Raw genomic sequence first — 19789 nt, forward strand, 5'->3', positions numbered from 1 at the left:
GGCACTGGATATGAGGATGGACACATCAGTGAGTCATCCTTCATAAGAATAGGTTAAGCCATATAAACTAACCAACAACAAAAAAGACAACGGAATAAAGAACCAAGTCAAGTTCTTAGAGATGGGGGTCTGGATCTGGCTCCTCTGAATGTCATTTCCCTGACCTCCAGCCATTTCCCTGTATCTTGGGGAAACAGAATTTCATGCCATTTCCCACACCTGCCTCTGTGGGAGTCAATATGGTGACCAAAGAGTAACTGAGTGTAGATAAGCTCCAATAACTGCTCCGAAAGACATTCTGGGTCAAGTGCATCCACTCTGAATTGCTGGAGATTATTCATGATCACCAGACACAGTCTTTCAAAAACAGGGTTACTGTCACATCTGAGGGGAAAAATGGCATGTGCTGATATCCCTTCCAGCTTTGGGCAAAGTCAGTCTCTAGGGATTTTCTTGAAACCTGCAAAATGTTTTGAGGGAGATTTCATGAAGGTTTTATTTAAGAACCCAATCTTCCACATCTGAAATTCAAACAGTAGCAATAATAAAACTCAGGGAAGATATGAGATTGAAGATCTACTTTTGAGCCATTTATTCTAAGCGGATAACTTGAGGGATTTTTTATATCTATCTCTCTTCAACAACTACATGCAATGATGATCCCTCTATTCAGCACTGTTAGGAAACTGGTCCTCATAGAAGAATTCTCCAGATAACTGAAGCATGCGCGTTTTGCATCAACATTATAAAATATGGGATACATGGACTGCCTTGCCCTCAGAGGATGATGACCATTACCACTCTTCTCTCCCTTACAGGATGGCTTGGGACCAGAACCATCATAAGGTGCACTTAAAGACCCCCCCCCCCCCCGAATTGAGTAGGCTCAGCATGCTCTGCTTCTGTATCAGACTTTAAGAAATCTATCAACATTTGTTTCTCTTCTATGTCTAATTTGTTGACTTCTTCTGCCTGGGATTTTTCCACTTTGAAAGCTGCGTCGCTTCTATAAACTGCTTTGGCTGTATGAGAACCGCTTACCTCATAGCAGCTTTCTCCACTCAAAAGCGTTTTGTTGTTTAGGCTCATCATTGAGGTCTAAATGATGGTCTAGCTGTGTAAAATTTCACACCTAAATTAGTCATAAGGAATTATTTTACAGTGAGTAACTTGCTGGAAAGATAAACTTCTGTGTTCTTGGAAGTTCAACATGTAGAATTTCAAGTCCAATCATACAAACATGACCGTGGATGAGAGGCAGAAGCTGCAGTTCTGTACGTAAATGCAATTCCAGGTTTCCAGGCTGAGCACAGAGAGACTCTATAGTAGGGACCCCCCTCCTCCTCCCCTCATCTACATTTCTTTTCTGTAAAGCTTTGCCAGCTGCTCTGAAGCTTATAATGTATACGTCACATTGTAACCAGAGAGGCTCAGTTTCCAGGGTGAGCTATACATAATGCATATGAACTTGATTGGAATCTGAGATGTTCAAAAAGATCCCAAACAGATTAACCCAATCGATAAATTTCATTAAGGAAATCAAGATTTTGGCTTTCTGTTCTTGTATCTCTCCCACTCTTCTGGTATCTGTTCTTTCAGAGAGCAGGAAGAGAGGAAAGACAAGTCTAAGGATCCTAGAGTCTTGAGGCTTCCAAGCTGCCTTCACAGATCAGAGTCTCTGTGGGGAGAAATGCAGACAGTGTGAAGCAAAACAAATTTCATCCAAACCTGAGCAGCCAGCAATGCTCTGGAAGTGGCCCAGGAGGTTATGCAACAGTGAGAAATCCAGTTCCTCTGCACTTCCATGAGACCCTCTCTTGGGCCTCCTCCCCCTTCCCCCTTCCCCCTATGAGATCATTCCCCTATTTATCCCTTGACTCCTTTGAATGTCACTGTACCATCAGCTCCTCTTGCACCTCACCCTCATACAAAATCCCTTTCCCAAGGAGGACAGAAGCTCTGAAAAGATTTCTTTGAGAGAAAGGTTATTCAGAAAGAGTCTTGGAACTCTATCATTATTTTCCCCCAAATAGCTGAGGATTGAATAATAGTCCAGTGGGAACTGAAGCAAAAATCAGGTCATCTCCTCGCCTCTCATCTTCTGCCATAGGTACACAGGTGTCCAGAGGCGGAGGTGATTATGCAGCCCTAACCTGGTGTGCTTCACAAAAGGTCCCCAAGAGTCATCTGTGCCTTACATAAAGCTGCTTAAAACATAAAAATATAAACCAGAACAAAGAAAAAACATATCAGTACCTACTTTCACACCATACCTATCTTATAATCATATATCTGGCAAAGAGTAGGTAAGAAGATAGTAGAAAATCATGAAGCACATACAAGAGGTGTAGCTAATGCATTTTAATGAGGAGAGGCCCTGTGTTTCTACCAATCTTTGTTTGTTTTCTATTGATTATTTTCTACATTAATAATACAAATTAAAGCTTTCCTACTACATATATTTCAAGTATTTTCTCCTGTTACCTAATGATACATTTAAAAAACATTTTTGCATTGTTACATATAAAGTTGACATTATAAAAAATTTATATATTTACATTGCCAAGCTGCCCATTTTTTACTTTATGTTTTCTGCTTTGGTTGTGAGTGGCTAACCCCTCACCAATTTCATATAATTGTTCTCCTAAATGCATTCTCCTCTTTTCTTTATGGATTTGGATTTTTTACATTTACTTTGAAGATCGTCTGAAATCTTTTTAGTACATGGTATGATATGTTAATTTTTAAAAATGGTTAAACACATCAGCATCAATTATCAAACAATCCACTCTTTTCTTCCTAATTAGGAAAGTTGCCTTTCTAATATACTGACAATACCCCCTACACACACACACACACACACACACACACACACACAAACAAACAAAACCCACAAAAAGAAATTTTGAGTATGCTGCACCCTCTTGGTTGGAGTTTTAGGGTCAATCCTTGTTGAGTGAATCAGGGGACTTAAATTCTTATGAGAGAACAACAATCTTCTTTAAGGTTAGGAAACCTTCCCTAAGGAGATGTCATTGTTTCTGTGAATTTAGGATTTGCTTATTAAAATTGACAAAAGAGATATTGGAGCAGAGATAAACACTTGGAAATCATGGATTTGTAGATCAACAATTATGAAGTCCAGTGTCTATGGGGTACTATTGCTAAGTCGACAAAATAAATGAGCCAAGCGAATACTAAAGGATGAATTCCAAAGACCCAGAAGAAAAGAAAGAGTTTAAAAGTGGGCAATAGACCTACACAGACATTTCTCAAAAGCAGACACACAAAAAGCTGGTAGGTACATAAAAAACTGCTCGCATCACTAATCACCCATGAAATGCAAATCAAAGCCACAATAAAATATCACCTCACCCCAGAAGAATGGCTAATATAAAAAAATAGTAGAATAACAGGTGCTAATGAGAATGTGGAGAGAGGACCCTGCACACTGTGGAGAGAATGTAAATCAGTATAGCCGTTAGGGAAAACAGTATGGAGTTCCTCCCAAAATTCAAAGTACAGCCACTGTGTGATCCAGCAGTCCCACCAATGGGTACACAGGGAGAGGAAATGAAGCCAGCATGTCATGAGACACCTGCCTCCCAGGCTTGTTGCAGCGCTGCTCCTGAAGACCAAGGAATGGAAACAGCCTACGAGTCTATCCGCTGATGAGTGGATGAAGACAATGTGGTGCCGATGCACAATGGCATACCACTCAATCCTAGAATGAATGAGACCCTCTCATGTCTGACAACACAGAGGAACCCAAGATCATTCTGTTAAGTCAACTCAGTTGGGGTACAGAGACAGGTACTGCATGAGCTCATGTCGATCCCAAGAAGTTGATCCCTTGGAAGTTGAGAGTAGAATGGTGGTTCCAGGAGGCTGGGGAGCCCCTGGAGAATGGGGGGTGTGGTTTAAGGGACTGAGAAAGGTTAAGTACTAACTGGGTACTAAGTTACAGGTGAATGGGAGCAAGAACTCCTTGTGTGATGTTGCACAGCGGGTGTAGCAGTGATGTACTGGACCCTGCAAAGCCAGAAGCTAGGGCTTTACAGTTTTTACCATAAATGATGAATGTTTTGAGGAGGTAGAAATGTTAAACTTGACTTGAACATTATACAACATAGGCATCCACTGAAGCATCACGTTACACCACTAATACCTACGAATTTTATGACTTTATGTACAAGCTAACAATTAAATTTAATTACAAAAATGAAAGGAATTCTGGGGAGAGTATGCCCCGGGCAGCAGGAACTGCTTACTCCCAGTTCCAGTAGATCATTGACATGGGACCATGGGCCCAGAACTGCCAGGTTTTTTGTTGTTTTTGTTTTAAGAGAAATTAGACACATGGAACTTGGATTTTAATATGAGCTCTTCCAATCTTTACCTACTTCAAGATTTTTTAAAAACACTTCTGAGCCCAGAGATTCAGTCAGCTGTCCACATGGAGTCAATGGAATTGATGGTAACACAAATCAGGCACCTGACTGAAATTCCTAGACAAAGAATCTAGAGTGTGAGATGATGAAGCTCTCCAAACATGAAACTGAAGAGAAAACTCGTTTTTTTAGCAGTGACAGAGTAAAAATAACAAGAACACCCACCTCTATAGGTCCCCAGTCGCTCAGGTCTATACAGCCTTTGTCACCACCCCAGCCATCATTTCCAGTCTCCACCAACTCCAAACCTCTGGCTCTCACCCTCATGCCGACCATCTCTCTCTGGGCTGTTGCCTTTATCTTATGGCTTTCAGTAGAGAGGAGGAACCATCAGACAGGGATTCCTCCACTCTGATTCTGCATTAGACCCCCTCTGCCAAGGCTACCCTTTCCTTCCCTCCACCTGTCACATGATCACAGCTTCCCAGAGCAACTTCTCCTGCAGGGCAGGCTCTCAGGGCCACCTAAGCCATGTTCAGACTCTCCATCCTCCCAAGGCTTCAAAATGAGCTCAAGCCTCTTCCACTAACAGGAATAAAAACCGAGACGCCCACTCTCGGCAGTGCAAGCTTTGTGGCTGGATCAGTCCACTCTTCTTTTCAGGTCAAACTTGAAAGACTTGGATAAACACCCGGGCTCCAGTGCCCTTCCTCCACGCACTCCTCAGGGTATCTGATCTGGCTTCTGCTTCAAGACTCTGCCTTGCTCTCCGTTCAGCTCATCATGTCATTCAATCCATGGAGCATTTCTAGAACTTTCCTTTCTTGTTCTCGGCATCACTTGACCCTGTTGGCCACTTTCGGCTCCATGACCGGAGCTCTCCCTGGCTTGTGATAGCTGGCTCTCCTGGGCTTCCTCCTACTCCTTAGATCACATCTTAATTCTCACTGCTCCTGGGAACCCTGTTTTAGAGGGCCATGAACACTCTCCATGGTAACACTTTTCACTGTGACATTTTTTATGTGTGCTCTTCCCACATGTAGGCTGAAGAGAGGGAGAGAGCATATGTTTTCATCATCATATACACTATCCCAAGTTCAAGTACCAAGTCCAAGACTAGGGGCTCAAGAGCTATTCGTGCAGTGAGTGAGTGACTACGTACCTGATAGCAGGTGAATCTAGTGCCTGAAACCGCAGAGGACGCAGGTGGCCTCACCTGCTCCATGCATGAGGCACTGACTAGAAAACAAGTTTGTTTAAAACCATTTTATGTTTATTTCTTAATCTTTATTAATGACACACCAAATATATTTGGGGTTTTGTAAAAAAATATTTTTAGTTATAGATGGACACAATACTTTTATTTTATTTATTCATATGCAGCACTGAGGATCGCACCCAGTGCCTTGCACGTGCTAAGGAAGTGCTCTACCACTGAGCCCCAGCTCCAGTCCTCTTTGGGGCATTTTTTAAAGCAGAGTTGTTCCAATATGTTTCATTTGGGGCCATTTTTGGGTTTTATTCTTCAATGTTCATTTCACATTTAATATAACCTCTAAGTAGAAAGACATCAAAATCAATAAGGCATTGTTCTTAGCCTATTTTTCTTCCTTCTCTGTACTAAAACTTAAATGGGAAACAAAATTTGAACACCCATTCACTAAAATCTCCACAGAGGCAGAGGATGACAGTCAGACAATGAGAAACCAAAGAGGAGAGGAGAAACTCTGAAAAAGCTCATTGAAATGAGTTTTTAGAAGTTGCCCCAAAATATCCATGCATCATCAATATCAGGATCTGAGGCTCGGAGGGGAAAAAGGATCTGTTTTCAGAGCACTTCACAGTTCCTCCCTGTAATCAGCAGCTCTGCTCACCCACCAGCATGGGCGCTTGCCTTGCCCCAAGGTGGCCAAGTCTTCCCTGCAGGGGGCCTGGCCCTGAAAGGAGGAGGTGGCCTGTGAGCATGTGCACTGGGGGAGAGCAGACAGGAATTACTCCAGGAGTTCTGAATGGGGGCCACCTACGTGCAACTAAAGCACACCCATACTGCGCCTATAGTGAGCAGCAGAGGGTGACGTTAATATCTTCTGTGTGAAGCTGACATATAAGTGAAGGCTGGGAGGACCCGACAGTGTCGATGATATGAACAGGTGAGGCCCCAGGGTCAGTAGAGACCACTGGCTTGTCCAGTTAAATATGCATAAAGGGTGGCCAAGGAGATTAGAGTCACAGACAGATTTTTTTGTGGGAACTCAATGTGTCAAATCAGCTTGATCTGTTAGACAGCCTGGCTCAAGTCCCAGTGTCGTCACCTTTGATAAATGACATCGGCCACATCACTTAACCCTGCACAGCCTCTAGAGCTTCTTGTCTATAAAGTGGAGATGGCAACACCTGCTGTCTAGTGTCTGCAGCAGGAGTGGATAAGGTGCTCTGTACAAGGTCCTCTCCCACAGCAAGGACCAAGTACACAGTACCAATGGGGCTGGGAAAACAGTGACAGTGCCATTCTCGACTTTCGAGAGGGTCAGGGCAGGTAGGGACAGCCAGGGAACTGGTTCAGCACAGGCCTGAGAGTCTAAGGCCTAGCACATAGAGAGAGGGGCTTGCTGTATGGAACTATGCGTCTTCTACCATTTGGATGGAAACTGAACCCAGGGCTAGAGTGGCATTTGAGTTCCATGTGTCCATTAGCTCCCCATGGAACAGGAGGTGGGGTTCACGGGCAGGGTCTTCATGGGGACATTAGTACTGGTCGGACTGACATAAAATACAAGACATCATCCTGCATCAAAACCAAGTGGCCCCACCGGGCAGGGGCAGCTGCTCTCCTCCTGCACCACCACTGCCCACTTGTTTGATTTATTGGCAGCAACCTCACATCTTCACTGAATGGGAAAGTTCTCTACTTGAAAATAAAACCGGGGGCTGGGCATGGTGGTACACGCCTGTAATCCCAGCGTCTCTGGGACAGGAGGATCACAAGTTCGAAGATAGCCTCAGCTACAGCAAGGTGCTAAGCAACTCAGTGAGACCCTGTCTCTGAATAAAACACAAAATAGGGCTAGGGCTAGTGATGTGGCTCAGTGGTCAAGTGCCCCTGAGTTCAATGCCTGGTTCCAAAAATAAAGCAAAAGTGGGGGCCAGCAGGAGCCTTCCTAAGACAAACTGGGTTTTTAGAACAGACAATGATGTGGGCAATTAGTAGCATCCCCCAAGGCATTATTCCATTAAGAAAGTAATTACCTACAGAAATCTTTAAATGGTGACAGTCTATAAACTTACTCTCCAATTTTCACTTACTCTCCACTTTTCACTTACTCTCCACTTTTGAACTCCACCTGGGATGAAGCAGAGCCACTGGGAAGTGTATCTTCATGGCTTTCAGAGCAGCATTGGTGGCTGATGGGACCCACCCCCATCTGTTCTTGTGATGATTAAGAGTTACTTTGAGATGACTGGTTAGAACCAAAAATGAAAATGGCAACTCTACGTATAATTAATATTCACAATCCTGAACTCACTATCACCAGCTCAAACAAAAAGCCGGGAGACTCTAAACATTGGAACAAGACTTCCTGTGACATCAGTAGTCAAAGCATGGAATCAACCCAGATGCCCATCAGTAAATGAATGCACCAAGAAAATGTGGTCTATGTACACAGAGCAGTTTTCCTCAGCCATAAAGAGGATTGGAAGTACGGCACTTGAGAATATCAAGTTAAATGAAATAAGCCAGACTCAGAAAATGCAGGTGGAATGCTTTCTGTCCTATGTGAAGCTAGAACAGAATAAGGGAAAGAAGGCAGTGGGAATCACGAAGATAGAGAAGGAGATCAGGAGGGAGGGAGGGAGACAGGAAAGGGGAGGAAATTTGGAGCGAATTTAACAAAATCACTTTATAGGCAAATATGAACGTGCCACAGGAATTTCATATTTACGTGTATATGTGGATGGAACCAATCAAAAGTAAAATGATAAAGGAGTCAAAGGAAGATCAACAGAGTAGAGGAAGGAGAACAGCGATAGGGAGAAGGGGAAGAAAAGTCGGGGGAATGGTATTGAAATCAAATTCCGAGCATGTGTGATTTTAATAATTAATGCTCCCATAAAACAGAAATCATAAAGAATTTTAAGATAAAATATTTTTTTAAAAAAGTTAGGGGGACACACTGTCTTGGGGAAAGTGGTTCGGAAGGATCTTTTTTGTCTTGAGATTTAGGAAGAGGAAAGCAGTAATGCCTCAGAGGAAAGAGCTGATGAGGTACAGAAGGGTTAACTTAGAAAAAATGTTAGATTCATATCTCAAAAAAAAAAAAAAAAGTTCACACAGCCCACAGTGTTTGGTAAAATTTTGGACAGAATGTGGCCATTTCTCTCTCATACTTTTTTTGCTTTTGTTATTTTCTAATTGCATCTTTGTGCTTTTATCAAATAAGAATCTTGTGGACTCTCCTTTGTTGTTGCTTAATTCTTTGTTTTGTTTTTGCAAAATTAGCCACACAATTACTTTTTCACCCCTAAGAGATAATCTGCTTTATATTTCACACTAAGATCTTAGACAAACACAAAAACAAAATCTTCTTATTAGTATTCTACCTTACACAGTTTCTTAGCAGATTGGCCTGATGTACAAATTTTTCATCAAAAGGATTTTTGTGATGATTACACAATCATCCATACTAAATCTCCTTTTTCGGTTTTCTTGTCCTATTGATGTATTTGATAATTGCTCATCTCCTGCAGAGGGACAAATCTGATCAGAAACTATTTCCGAAAGTTTCTCAGGAGATAGGAAACAACTTTCCAAAGAGAATTTGACTTGAAATAACTGTTTGGACTTTGGGGATTTTCAGTCATTATCAGAAACCCAACTGGAAAGGGCAGCGGTATTGGGATGCTTCATTGAGTCTGACATCGTGTACAACGTGTATTGATTGGAATGTGCCACCTCCAGGCATACTATCAACTTGCTACTTTAACATAACTGTCACTTGAAGATTTGATTACAAAGTGGTACACTGGGTCTAATCCCACTGAGAAAAAAATAGATTACTTACACAATCTGCCAATTCAAAAAGAGAAGTTGTCGTTTTCTACATGAAAAGATTCACTGTCAGGGATTTTAGAGGTGAAAGAGAAGACACAAAGGAGCTAAGGTTAATGGGCTGTCCCCCATGCTAAGTGTCCTTCTTTCCTTGAGCATCCCAACAACCCAGCGAGGCAGGAATTGCCTCCAGCCTGCTGATGCTGAGGTAGGTCAGGATTCTGGCTGTGAATCACTGGGTCTTAGGTGGTGGCTCTGGGTCTGGAGTCCAGGCTTCTCTAATTTCAAAGTCCAAGGTCATTCCACCATATTATGACCAGCTCAAGGTTGTCAGTGCAGCAAATGTAAGGAGATGAGTTTCTGAAAAAATTCTCTAAAACAAGACTTTATCTCATCTGAGATTTAGACAATTGCTTTTCCCACCTCCCAAGTTATCTCAAACCTTCCTCCATTCCTATGGCTCTTGTTTCAATTTTCGGCCTCATCAACTCTTACCTGTATCTTTACAATCACATATTAATTTGTCTTCCTGAATTTGGTTTTTCCTCCCCAAGACATTATCCATATTGATATTTTAAACACAAAGATCTGATTGTCAATCTCTATTGAAACCTTTCTTTGGCTCATCTCCAGTGGGATAAGGTCATAATCCCTTAGCATCATCTATAAAGCATTCCACTATGTGGCTGGAACCTGGAACGTTCCCCAAAAGCTCACACGTCAGGCAATGCAGCTCGTTCAGAGATGAACAGATTGGATCACGAGGCTCTGATCTCATGGGTGGATTAACTCACTTGATGGATTAATAACTCAAGTGGATTTACTGGGAGGTGGTGAAAGTGACGGGCAGGTGGGGTGTGGCTGGAGAAGGTATGTCCCTGGCCCCTCTGTCTCCCCCTGTCTGCTTCCCAGCTGAGTAACTTCTCTCCACCACACCCTTCCACGCAGCTGCTCTGCCTCACCTGAGGCTCAGAGCCAAGAGGCTAAAGACAATCCTCTAAAACCATGGCTAAAATCAATCTTTCCACCTTTAAGTTAAAGGGACACTGGTTACAGCTAACAGGGCCATCTTGCCCCTCCTACCTCTTCAGCTTCTAGGGAGGTGTCTCGTGGTCATTTGTCCAGGCCTGTGGAATTACCTGAGTTTCCCTGACATTAGGTGCTTCTGCCTGTGTCCCTTCCTTGGTGCTCACTCCCATCCCCCAAGAGTGTGTACTTTTAAGGTCCTGGTCACGGGTGCCCTTTTCAGTGACATCTTCCTGTGCTTTAGGCACAAAATCACTCTTTCTGTTTTATAAGAACAGTGCTGCTGAACTTATATCTTTGTATTCTGTCTCTCCTTTACAGATTTTGACCTATTTGTGAGCAGGGACTATGTCTAAATGTTTAGTAACTCTTTCTAAATAAATCAATCTATTTAAGCATTTCTAGTTAGCTTCCTTTTTTGATGAAATATCTTTAAATGGCACAACTTCAGGAACCTAACTCATTACACTAAGGCTCTGGGAACATTGCCACTTGATCTTACTCTTGGAATCTTCTAAACTAGCCATGGCATGCCAGTGGGGGGGGGAGAGGGAGGGAGAGAGGGAGAAGAAGAGAGGGAGGGAGAGGAGAGAGAAGGAGGAGAGAGAGGGAGAGAGAGGGAGGAGAGAGAGGGAGAGAGAGGGGGAGGGAGAGGGAGAGAGGGGGAAGAGAGAGGGAGAGAGGGGGAGGGAGAGGGAGAGAGGGGGGAAGAGAGAGGGAGAGAGAGGGAGGAGAGAGAGGGAGAGAGAGGGAGAGAGGGGGAGGGAGAGGGAGAGAGAGGGGGAGGGAGAGGGAGAGAGAGGGAGAGAGGGGGAGGGAGAGGGAGAGAGGGGGAGGGAGAGGGAGAGGGGGGAAGAGAGAGGGAGAGAGAGGGAGGAGAGAGAGGGAGAGAGAGGGAGAGAGGGGGAGGGAGAGGGAGAGAGAGGGGGAGGGAGAGGGAGAGAGAGGGAGAGAGGGGGAGGGAGAGGGAGAGAGAGGGAGAGAGGGGGAGGGAGAGGGAGAGAGAGGGGGAGGGAGAGGGAGAGAGAGAGGGAGAGAGGGAGAGGGAGAGGGAGAGAGAGGGGGAGGGAGAAGGAGAGGGGGGAAGAGAGAGGGAGAGAGAGGGAGGGAGAGAGAAGGAGGGAGAGAGAGGGGAGGGAGAGGGAGAGAGAGGGAGAGAGGGGGAGGGAGAGGGAGAGAGAGGGGGAGGGAGAGGGAGAGGGGGGAAGAGAGAGGGAGAGAGAAGGAGGGAGAGAGAGGGGGAGGGAGAGAGGGAGAGAGAGGGAGGAGAGAGAGAGGGAGAGAGAGGGAGGGAGAGAGAAGGAGGGAGAGAGAGGGGGAGGGAGAGAGGGAGAGAGAGGGAGGAGAGAGAGAGGGAGAGAGAGAAGAGAGCGGGAGGGAGAGAGAGGGAGAGAGAGGGAGAGAGAAGGAGAGAGAGAGGGGGAGGGAGAGGGAGAGAGAGGAGAGAGAGGGAGGGAGAGAGAGGGAGAGAGGGAGAGGGAGAGAGGGAGAGGAAGAGGAAGAGATGGAGGGAGAGAGGGAGGGAGAGAGAGGGGGAGGGACAGGGAAAGAGGGAAGGAGAGAGAGGGAGGGAGAGAAGGAAGAGGGAGAAAGAGGAAGAGAGGAAGGGAGAGAGAGGAAGAGAGGGAGGGAGAGAGAGAGGGGGACAGACAGGGAAAAGAGGAGAGAGGGAGGGAGAGGGAGAGGAAGAGAGAGGGATAGAGAGGGAGGTGGGGAGGGAAGAGGGAAGGAGGGAGAAAGAGGGAAAGAGAGGGGCAGAAGAGGAGAGAAGGGGAGAGAAAAGGAGAGAAAGGGAGGGAGAGAGAGGAAGGAAGAGAGAGGGAAGGAGAGAGAATTTCCACTCACCTCAGTAAAGCTTGGGAAGGAGTGAGTAGACTGGTGATCAACAATGAAGAAGGAAAATATAAGAAGCAGAGAGAAAAATGAGAACACAGCACCCAGAGAATAAACCTAGGTGTCCCGGAGTTGAAAGAGCCCAAATCTGAATACAAAATACAAAGGAAGCTTCAGAGAGCCTCGGAGGTGGGTTCTGGGTTCTAACTTCCACAACATGGAGTGGGTGAGGGCAGGTCAGGGACTGAGGGGCGGTGAGGACAGAGGGCTGAAGAAGTAGGAGAGACATGTGCGTCCTGTTGAGTCCCCTCTGTGTGTCCCCTAATCTCGGCCAGGTCCTGAGCTGCTACGTGGATCTCACCATGGGTCCCAAGGGCTTTCTACCCACAGCTCTCTGTCCTCTGTCATAAGAGGGATGGGAGAGTGCAGGGAGCTGGGATTGGCTGAACAACCCCAAACAATGTTGAAGCAAACAAGAGTGTGTCTTTCCTTTGCAGCTAGACCCCGGTCACATGGACTTCTGTCTCCAAGGCCAGCGATACAGATGGGTCAGACAGAGTGGATCACAGCAAGTAGCCACGGCAGAGCACGAGATGAGCACCCTGCAAGAGGGCCAGTTCATTGGGGTTGAAGTCAATGGTGGGAAAGGTGAACAGCCATCCCTAATTCACCTCTCCACTTATTAATTCAAAGGAAGGTTACCTGTGCTTTCCCTGGCATGCTTGACTCCATGCAGCATGGAGCTGCCTACAGGTGCCATCACAGGCCTCTCCAGCCCCGCAGTCCCTACGTCTCTGGCTGCTCAGCCTGTGCTCTCCAGTGAGGAACTACCAGCCACCTGTGGCTACTTAGGTGTCAACTTAAATTAATCACAATTGGATTAATTAAAAAGTCAGTTTCTCTCTCACACTGGATGTATTTCAGGTGCCCAGGAGCCACATGTTGTTGGCAGCCTGGTTCTAGAATCTTCCCACCACTTCTGAGCATGCTCTTGGGAAGCTCCGCACACCTGATCGACTCTCATCTCCCTGCTGAACTGAGCCTTTTCACACACACTTTGTCATATCATTTCCTTGCACAGAAACTCCCTGCAGGTGCCTCCCTGCCACCAAGACTCCTCCTGGGGACCTTATCCAAATGCTGTCTCTGTGCAGCGAGGCTGCAGTGGGTGCCAGGTTCTGTATTCCCACTGACTCCCAGGTGACACTGATGCTGTTCCTTCAGCTGCATTTGATCGCCCTGGCATTCAGACTGTCCCCACTCTATCTCCATCCCTTCTTGGCAACCACAAGCTCCTTTGGACCAGGGTGAAGCCAGCTCAGGTGGTCATTCCCAGGCACTGTCTCTGAAGAGACAGCGTGCAGCCAGGTCCCTGTCTTCTGAAGGCCCTCCCAAGGGCTCCAGCCTGCTGGATCATTTGCATACAGTTTGCTTTTAAATCTAGCAGTGAGGGTCATGTCAAGGAAGCTGGGCAGCTTGCAGGACTCAGGCCCCACTTCAGGGGTTTCCAGGCATTGGGTTGGAGGTGGGGCCCCTTCACCCACATTACTAGCAGGCTGCAGAAGACTCTAATTCCAGTGTTTTCCTAGCCGGACCCAGAGACATACTGTTGTGTGGGGCTGGGGGTGCAGCTCAGCGGCAAAGCATTTGACAAGCATGCAAAAGTCCCCAGATTATGTGCCCACCCAACAGTGCACACACACACACACACACACACACACACACACACACACACTGCCATAGTGAACATAACTGATGACACTCGCAAAACTCACAGATAACATTTCTCTGACATTCAACTGCTTGTATTGTTTTTGACTGACTGCAAAATAGAGTATGAGCTGCCTGTTCTGATTTTAAAATGTCTAGATTCACAGACTTCAGCCTTGACCGCATGTAGAAATTCCTCGAATCCCTTGAGGAAGATTTAAAAATCTTACAAAGTGGGCCTAGCCCCAGAGATTCTGACTTAATTGATGGGGCAATGGCCTTGTGTTTTGGCTTTGCTTTGCTTTGCAGAGGTCTATATTAGTCTCCTGGGCTGACATAACAAAGGACTGTAAACTCAGCAGCTTAAAAACGACAGAAGTGCATTCCGTGCCCATCCTGCATTGAGCTGAGATCAAGGATTTGGCAGGGCCGTGGTGCCTCTGAAGACCCTGGGGAAGGCTCCATCTCATGCTCTTTCTCAGAAGCTGGTGGTCTGGTCGCTGTGGTCCTTGGCTACCCTGGTTCATGGCTAAATTGCTCCAGTTTATGCCTCCTCCGTCAGACCTTCCTCCTGAGTCTGTCTCACTCTCCTTCTAAGGACACCAGTTACTGAATATAGGGCCCATACCCTCCTCTCAACTTTCCTTCTGCAAAATCTCTTTTTCCAAGCGAGGCTGTGTTCACAGGTATGGGGCTGAATGCTGCGATGCATCTTTTTGCAGGACATGATTCAACCCACAAACTCCCCAAGCACTTCTAATATCAGCCAGGTTGGGGGAAGGATGGGTCAGTGGTTCTGACTCTTGGCATGTGTCACAATCCCCAAGAGATCTTGGATACCCATGGGTTAGTGGATCCCGCTTGGTAGATTTGGTCTAGACCCAGGAATTTGCATTTTCCTCACATGTTTGGAAACAACCAATCAAAAAAGAAGGAGAATAAAATGAGGCCTGTTCCCCATACCCTGGAGGGGCAGCATCGTCCTCCTGACAGCTGGACAAAAATGTAGAATGTGGGTTAGAAATGACATTACAGCAAGATTTCCAGGGAATTTAAGCATTCGTTATATTATTGGAGGTACTGTTGCATACCATGCAAAATAAAATTGTTCTTAAATAGCTCGTGAAATGAGCTATTGAGAAAAATGGATGAATAAAGAAACAAACAAGGCGCTGGGCTGTGGCTCAGCTGTAGAGCGCTCGCCTAGCCCGTGAGAGACCCTGGGCCCAATCCTCAGCACCACATAAAAAAATGAATAAATAAAATAAAGGTATGTATCCTATGATAACTAAAAAGTAACTATTAAAAAATAATAATAAAAGAAACAAGAAAATTAGCCGAGAGGCAGATTCCCCAGTGGCCTATCTCCCTGAAGGCAGAAAGGGGCCTTCTGAATCTTCTGGTCAAAGAGATGTCCTAGCAGCTGTGATGAAAGTGGCTGTAACTATGGTGGCTGAAGATACTCTGCCTGCTGGCTCTTCAGCCACCACGACTCCTCCCTACGATCTGCCTGTCTAGGCTCAGACCCAGAAATCCCAAACTTTTCCTGTCTCTGCTCCTTCCCAAATGATTCTAAATAACTCTCCATGGCCAAAGCTGGGAACAGGAGGAAGCCTGGGAAACACAGACCAGCACACCACAGAGCTAGCCCTGACCTGGCGCAGGGCCAAACAAGTAGCAGGTAAGTCTCAGAGTCGGTGGCTGAGAACCAAAGAAACCTTCCCGAAAGCTTACAGCCAAGTCCAAACATGCTGTATATGATTTTCTTTTGGCAGATACAGTGTAAAGTAAGAGCAGACCAAATTCCCCAGGTAATCGTAATTGACCTATAAATGTCATTATTGATAGATTGTGTTTCTGGAAATGTTGTTCTAGCGCTAAAGTGCTCCTGTGAATCTGAGAAGGGAATTTAGAATTAGACAGAGCCTTTTCCATCTCTCTCTCTCTCCAACTAACTTCACGTTTCCTCTTGGAGAGCTGCACTTTTCCCCTTTCCTTCTTCTTCAAAACATATCACAGATGCAAGCAGTCACAGACATTGGACATTGATGTCCAGAAGGTCCAGGGTTTATTGGGGACAATTACTTTGGGGAGGACCATTTGCTGGCATTGCTTCCCAGAGCCGTTCACACCCAGACCGAAGGAGTTCTCATGAGGTTAGCTTTTTTTAACCTGTCAATTTTAAGGATTAATACTACATTTTAACGAAATGGGTATTGTTTGGGGAGCTTTGAATGCTTCTGTTCCTTCTAAAATTCACGTTGACAATCTCTAACGCGACTCATTGTGAGGTGTGGCTTTTGGGGGCCCATCAGGCTAGGAGGCTCTTCTCAGTGGTCATCTCGGTGGCAGGCAGCAGCCCTGGCCAGACACCAGCCTCTGGGGCCTTGATCTCGGGCTGCCCAGCCTCCAGAACTGTGAGCAGCACATTCCTGCGGCTCACATGGGACCCTGTCTGTGATCTTTTGTTACAGCAGCACAAAGGGAGAGAGACAGCACGGTGTGACGTCAGGGGTCGATGCCCCTCAGGTGTGGCACTTCTCTGCACAGCTTGTCTCAAGTGTCCTTTCCGCTGTGCGTTCTTGTGCTCTTCTGTGAAACAGGATTGACAGAATGTCGTCTTTCCCAGATGGCTATTAGATGTAAACAGGAAACATTTCTTCCTCAAAAATGTCCCTCATATCTTCAGTCATGTAATAGGGATATCTTCTGTAAACACTTATTTTATTTAAACTTTGGCATGAACTTATAAAATCAGCTTCCACATTTCTCCAAATTCAAATTGGCAAATGGAATTTTTTTTTTCCCCTGAAATTAGTTAGTTGAGTACATTAGTAGAACTTCAGAATAAAGAACAGAATTAACAACTCTAGGTCTCTATTCATCCACAACAAATAATATCCCTTAATCAAACTCCACATGGAAAATCCTCCTGTGCCTCTCTTGTTCTCTGCTGATAAATTGCTGAGTCACTGTGTGTGGCAGCCAAGTTCATCTCTGAGGCATGCCTCTTCAAGTTGTCAGGGGCACCCAAGGTCCCTCTGCTATTTCTAGATAATAGAAAGAGACCAGCAGCCTGATGCATACCCTGAGTAGCTGTGTGTGTGTGTGTGTGTGTGTTCATCTGTGTGTGTTCTGTTGCCTTTGCCCTTACTAAGGCTGCCAGAGACTGGTCATGCACATCGCAGGTTGTGCAATTCCGGCATGATGTAGGCACCTTGAGAAATCATGTAATGAGACTCTAAACTGTAGCATGACAAATATAGATAACCGTGGCCACCCATCAGAAGAACTGGAGGTGAGCTCATTGGCTCAGGATGGTATATTGTAACTTGTTTATCAAGATTAGCAAGGGGAAATTTTAAATAATTAAGAATTTTCTTATCTTGCATTTAAAAATAAGCCATAGACCCGAGATTAAGTCTAACTTGATTAGTTCTTACTGGCAATAGAAGCAATATTCTGCTGTTAACGTGGCAGCCATTTCTTGTCCTATGACTTAGCACCACCTTCCTCTTCTCCAAATTAGAAAAAAGACATTTAATCTGACTTTGAAAACATCTTTTGTAATCACCAATTGTTACTCATTTGAACTTCACATTCTAACACAGCCAAGGGCTGAGGAGCACCCCTAACACTGGAGGAGGTTGTAGAGATGAAAAGAGCTCTCCCACGAGAGGAGCCGGCTGGCTATAGCTCTGGAGATGGACAGTCTTGTGCCGCAATCTGGCTGGGCACAATTCAGGAGCCACTTGTCAAAAGAAACTAACTTTATTTTTAGAACTACAAACGCCAAGCAAAACAGCTCCTCAGGAAAAGAAACCCTCAGAGCCCAACTGCCACCACCGGCTTCCACAAGCCTCTCTCTCACACCAACCTCTCCACCTCCCACAATCCTCCTGCTCTTGAGGCCAATTGGCTGGGTCGTGTGGGCGGAGCCAAAGAAGTCCCCCAATGAGCAGTTCCATAGTCTGAAGGGCAGGGAAACAGCCCAATGAACATCACCGCAGAGGAGCCAATCAGCTAGATGTTGCTGGGGCCGCTGTGAGCCAATCATCAGCTGGCAGTCTGAAGGGCAGGGAAACAGCCCAATGAACATCACCGCAGAGGAGCCAATCAGCTAGATGTTGCTGGGGCCACTGTGAGCCAATCATCAGCCAGCAGCTGGAAGTTTGCTGTGGCTCTCAACAGTCTTGATTGCCTCTGATACTGTTGACAGTGGGATTCTGGGCATGTCGTGAACCTTCTCTGAGCATCAGTTTCTTCTGTATAATAAAAGAATAATAATAGCACCCTACCATAGAGGTGTTGTCAGGATGACCCACAGAACATTTTTGTGCTATGGTGCCTGATTTGCTGAAAACATCTGTGGACTTTATCTGGAGTGTAAACCCTAAGGCTTTATCCAGTTTCCTGACCTATGTTAAAACACTCTCTGGTTGAATGGTTATTAGATACCTCTTCCCAAATGCATCTTCAAGTCTATTGGTTATGTAGGAATTCCATGCACACTTTGTATTTGTTATAATGGATTTTTAATCCAGCCTATTTAGACCTCCAGTATTTGCTTCATTTTAATTGCTGTTTATTACTGAATGTTCCTTTTAAATGACCTGTTATAATCTTTAAACTTTTTTTTCATTTCCTCTGGTTTATGTTCCTCGGTTTCTCTCTCCCTCCCTCCCTCCCTCCCCGCCCCCTCTCTCTCTCATATTGCCATGAATTGATGACTAAGTGATTTTTAGAATTTTTCTTATTTTATTAATGTAAAATTGAAATCGACCTTCCTCAGTCTTGTGATTGTTAGTTGGAGAAAAGACTGCATGATAAAAACTTAGAAGATACTATTTTAGCAGGGAAACTTTTTTAGGAACTGTTCTATGAACTTATATATGGAAAAGAGGAAAGTTTTCACAGTGTGGAAATAACTAAGGAAATTTTCTGTATTATTTAGGGAGAAAATTTTACTTTTTCTTAAATTGCATGAAGACTCCAAGTTAAAATGTCCCTTCATCCGATACCTTTGAAAGTCCATTTTAATTACTGAAATAAAACTCCCTGATGTTAGAGAGATTCTACATACATTAAAGCAATAAAATTATATGTTCCCACTACCTTCTGTTTGCTTTAATTAGACCCAAGGGTACAAGTCTCAAGATGTTACTGTTGACTTATTTAGAAAGTATTTTAAATCTCTCAAAAATCTCTGGAGGCCCTGCAGATCAAATAGGCTAAACATATACTATGAAAATCGGTTGGCTTATAAATGTTAGCACAAAATCTTTTCCATTATTTGTTTCAACCTACCTATCTTCTTATATTTGAAGTGAGTTATTGCAGACTTTGTTTAGATGACTTAGCCTATCAATCCATGTCTTTCAATTGGTTTATGTAGTTAATTTATATTTTAAACAATCATTGATATAATAGGGCTTACATTTGCCATTTTCTTCATTTTTTCTGTTTTCTCTGGTTTATGTTCCTCTGTTTCTCTCTCTCTCTCTCTCTCTCTCTCTCTCTCTCTCTCTATCTCTCTAATATCTTGCCATGAATTAATGACTTAAGTGATTTTTAGAATTTTTCTTATTTTATTTATAATGTTTTAAGAGTGTCATTTAAATAGTTTTCTTGGTGATTAATGTAGGCATTAAAATATTTATACATACTAGTGTTAAATTTTACCACCTCTGGTGAAATCTAATAATTCATTTTCATTTAAACCCTTTGTCTTTTCACTTAAAACAAAATGTTGCAAACCTATCCACAAACATTGAGCACCACA

Source organism: Urocitellus parryii, chromosome 2 (assembly GCF_045843805.1).
Source record: "Urocitellus parryii isolate mUroPar1 chromosome 2, mUroPar1.hap1, whole genome shotgun sequence".
In the NCBI taxonomy this organism is placed as follows: domain Eukaryota; kingdom Metazoa; phylum Chordata; class Mammalia; order Rodentia; family Sciuridae; genus Urocitellus; species Urocitellus parryii.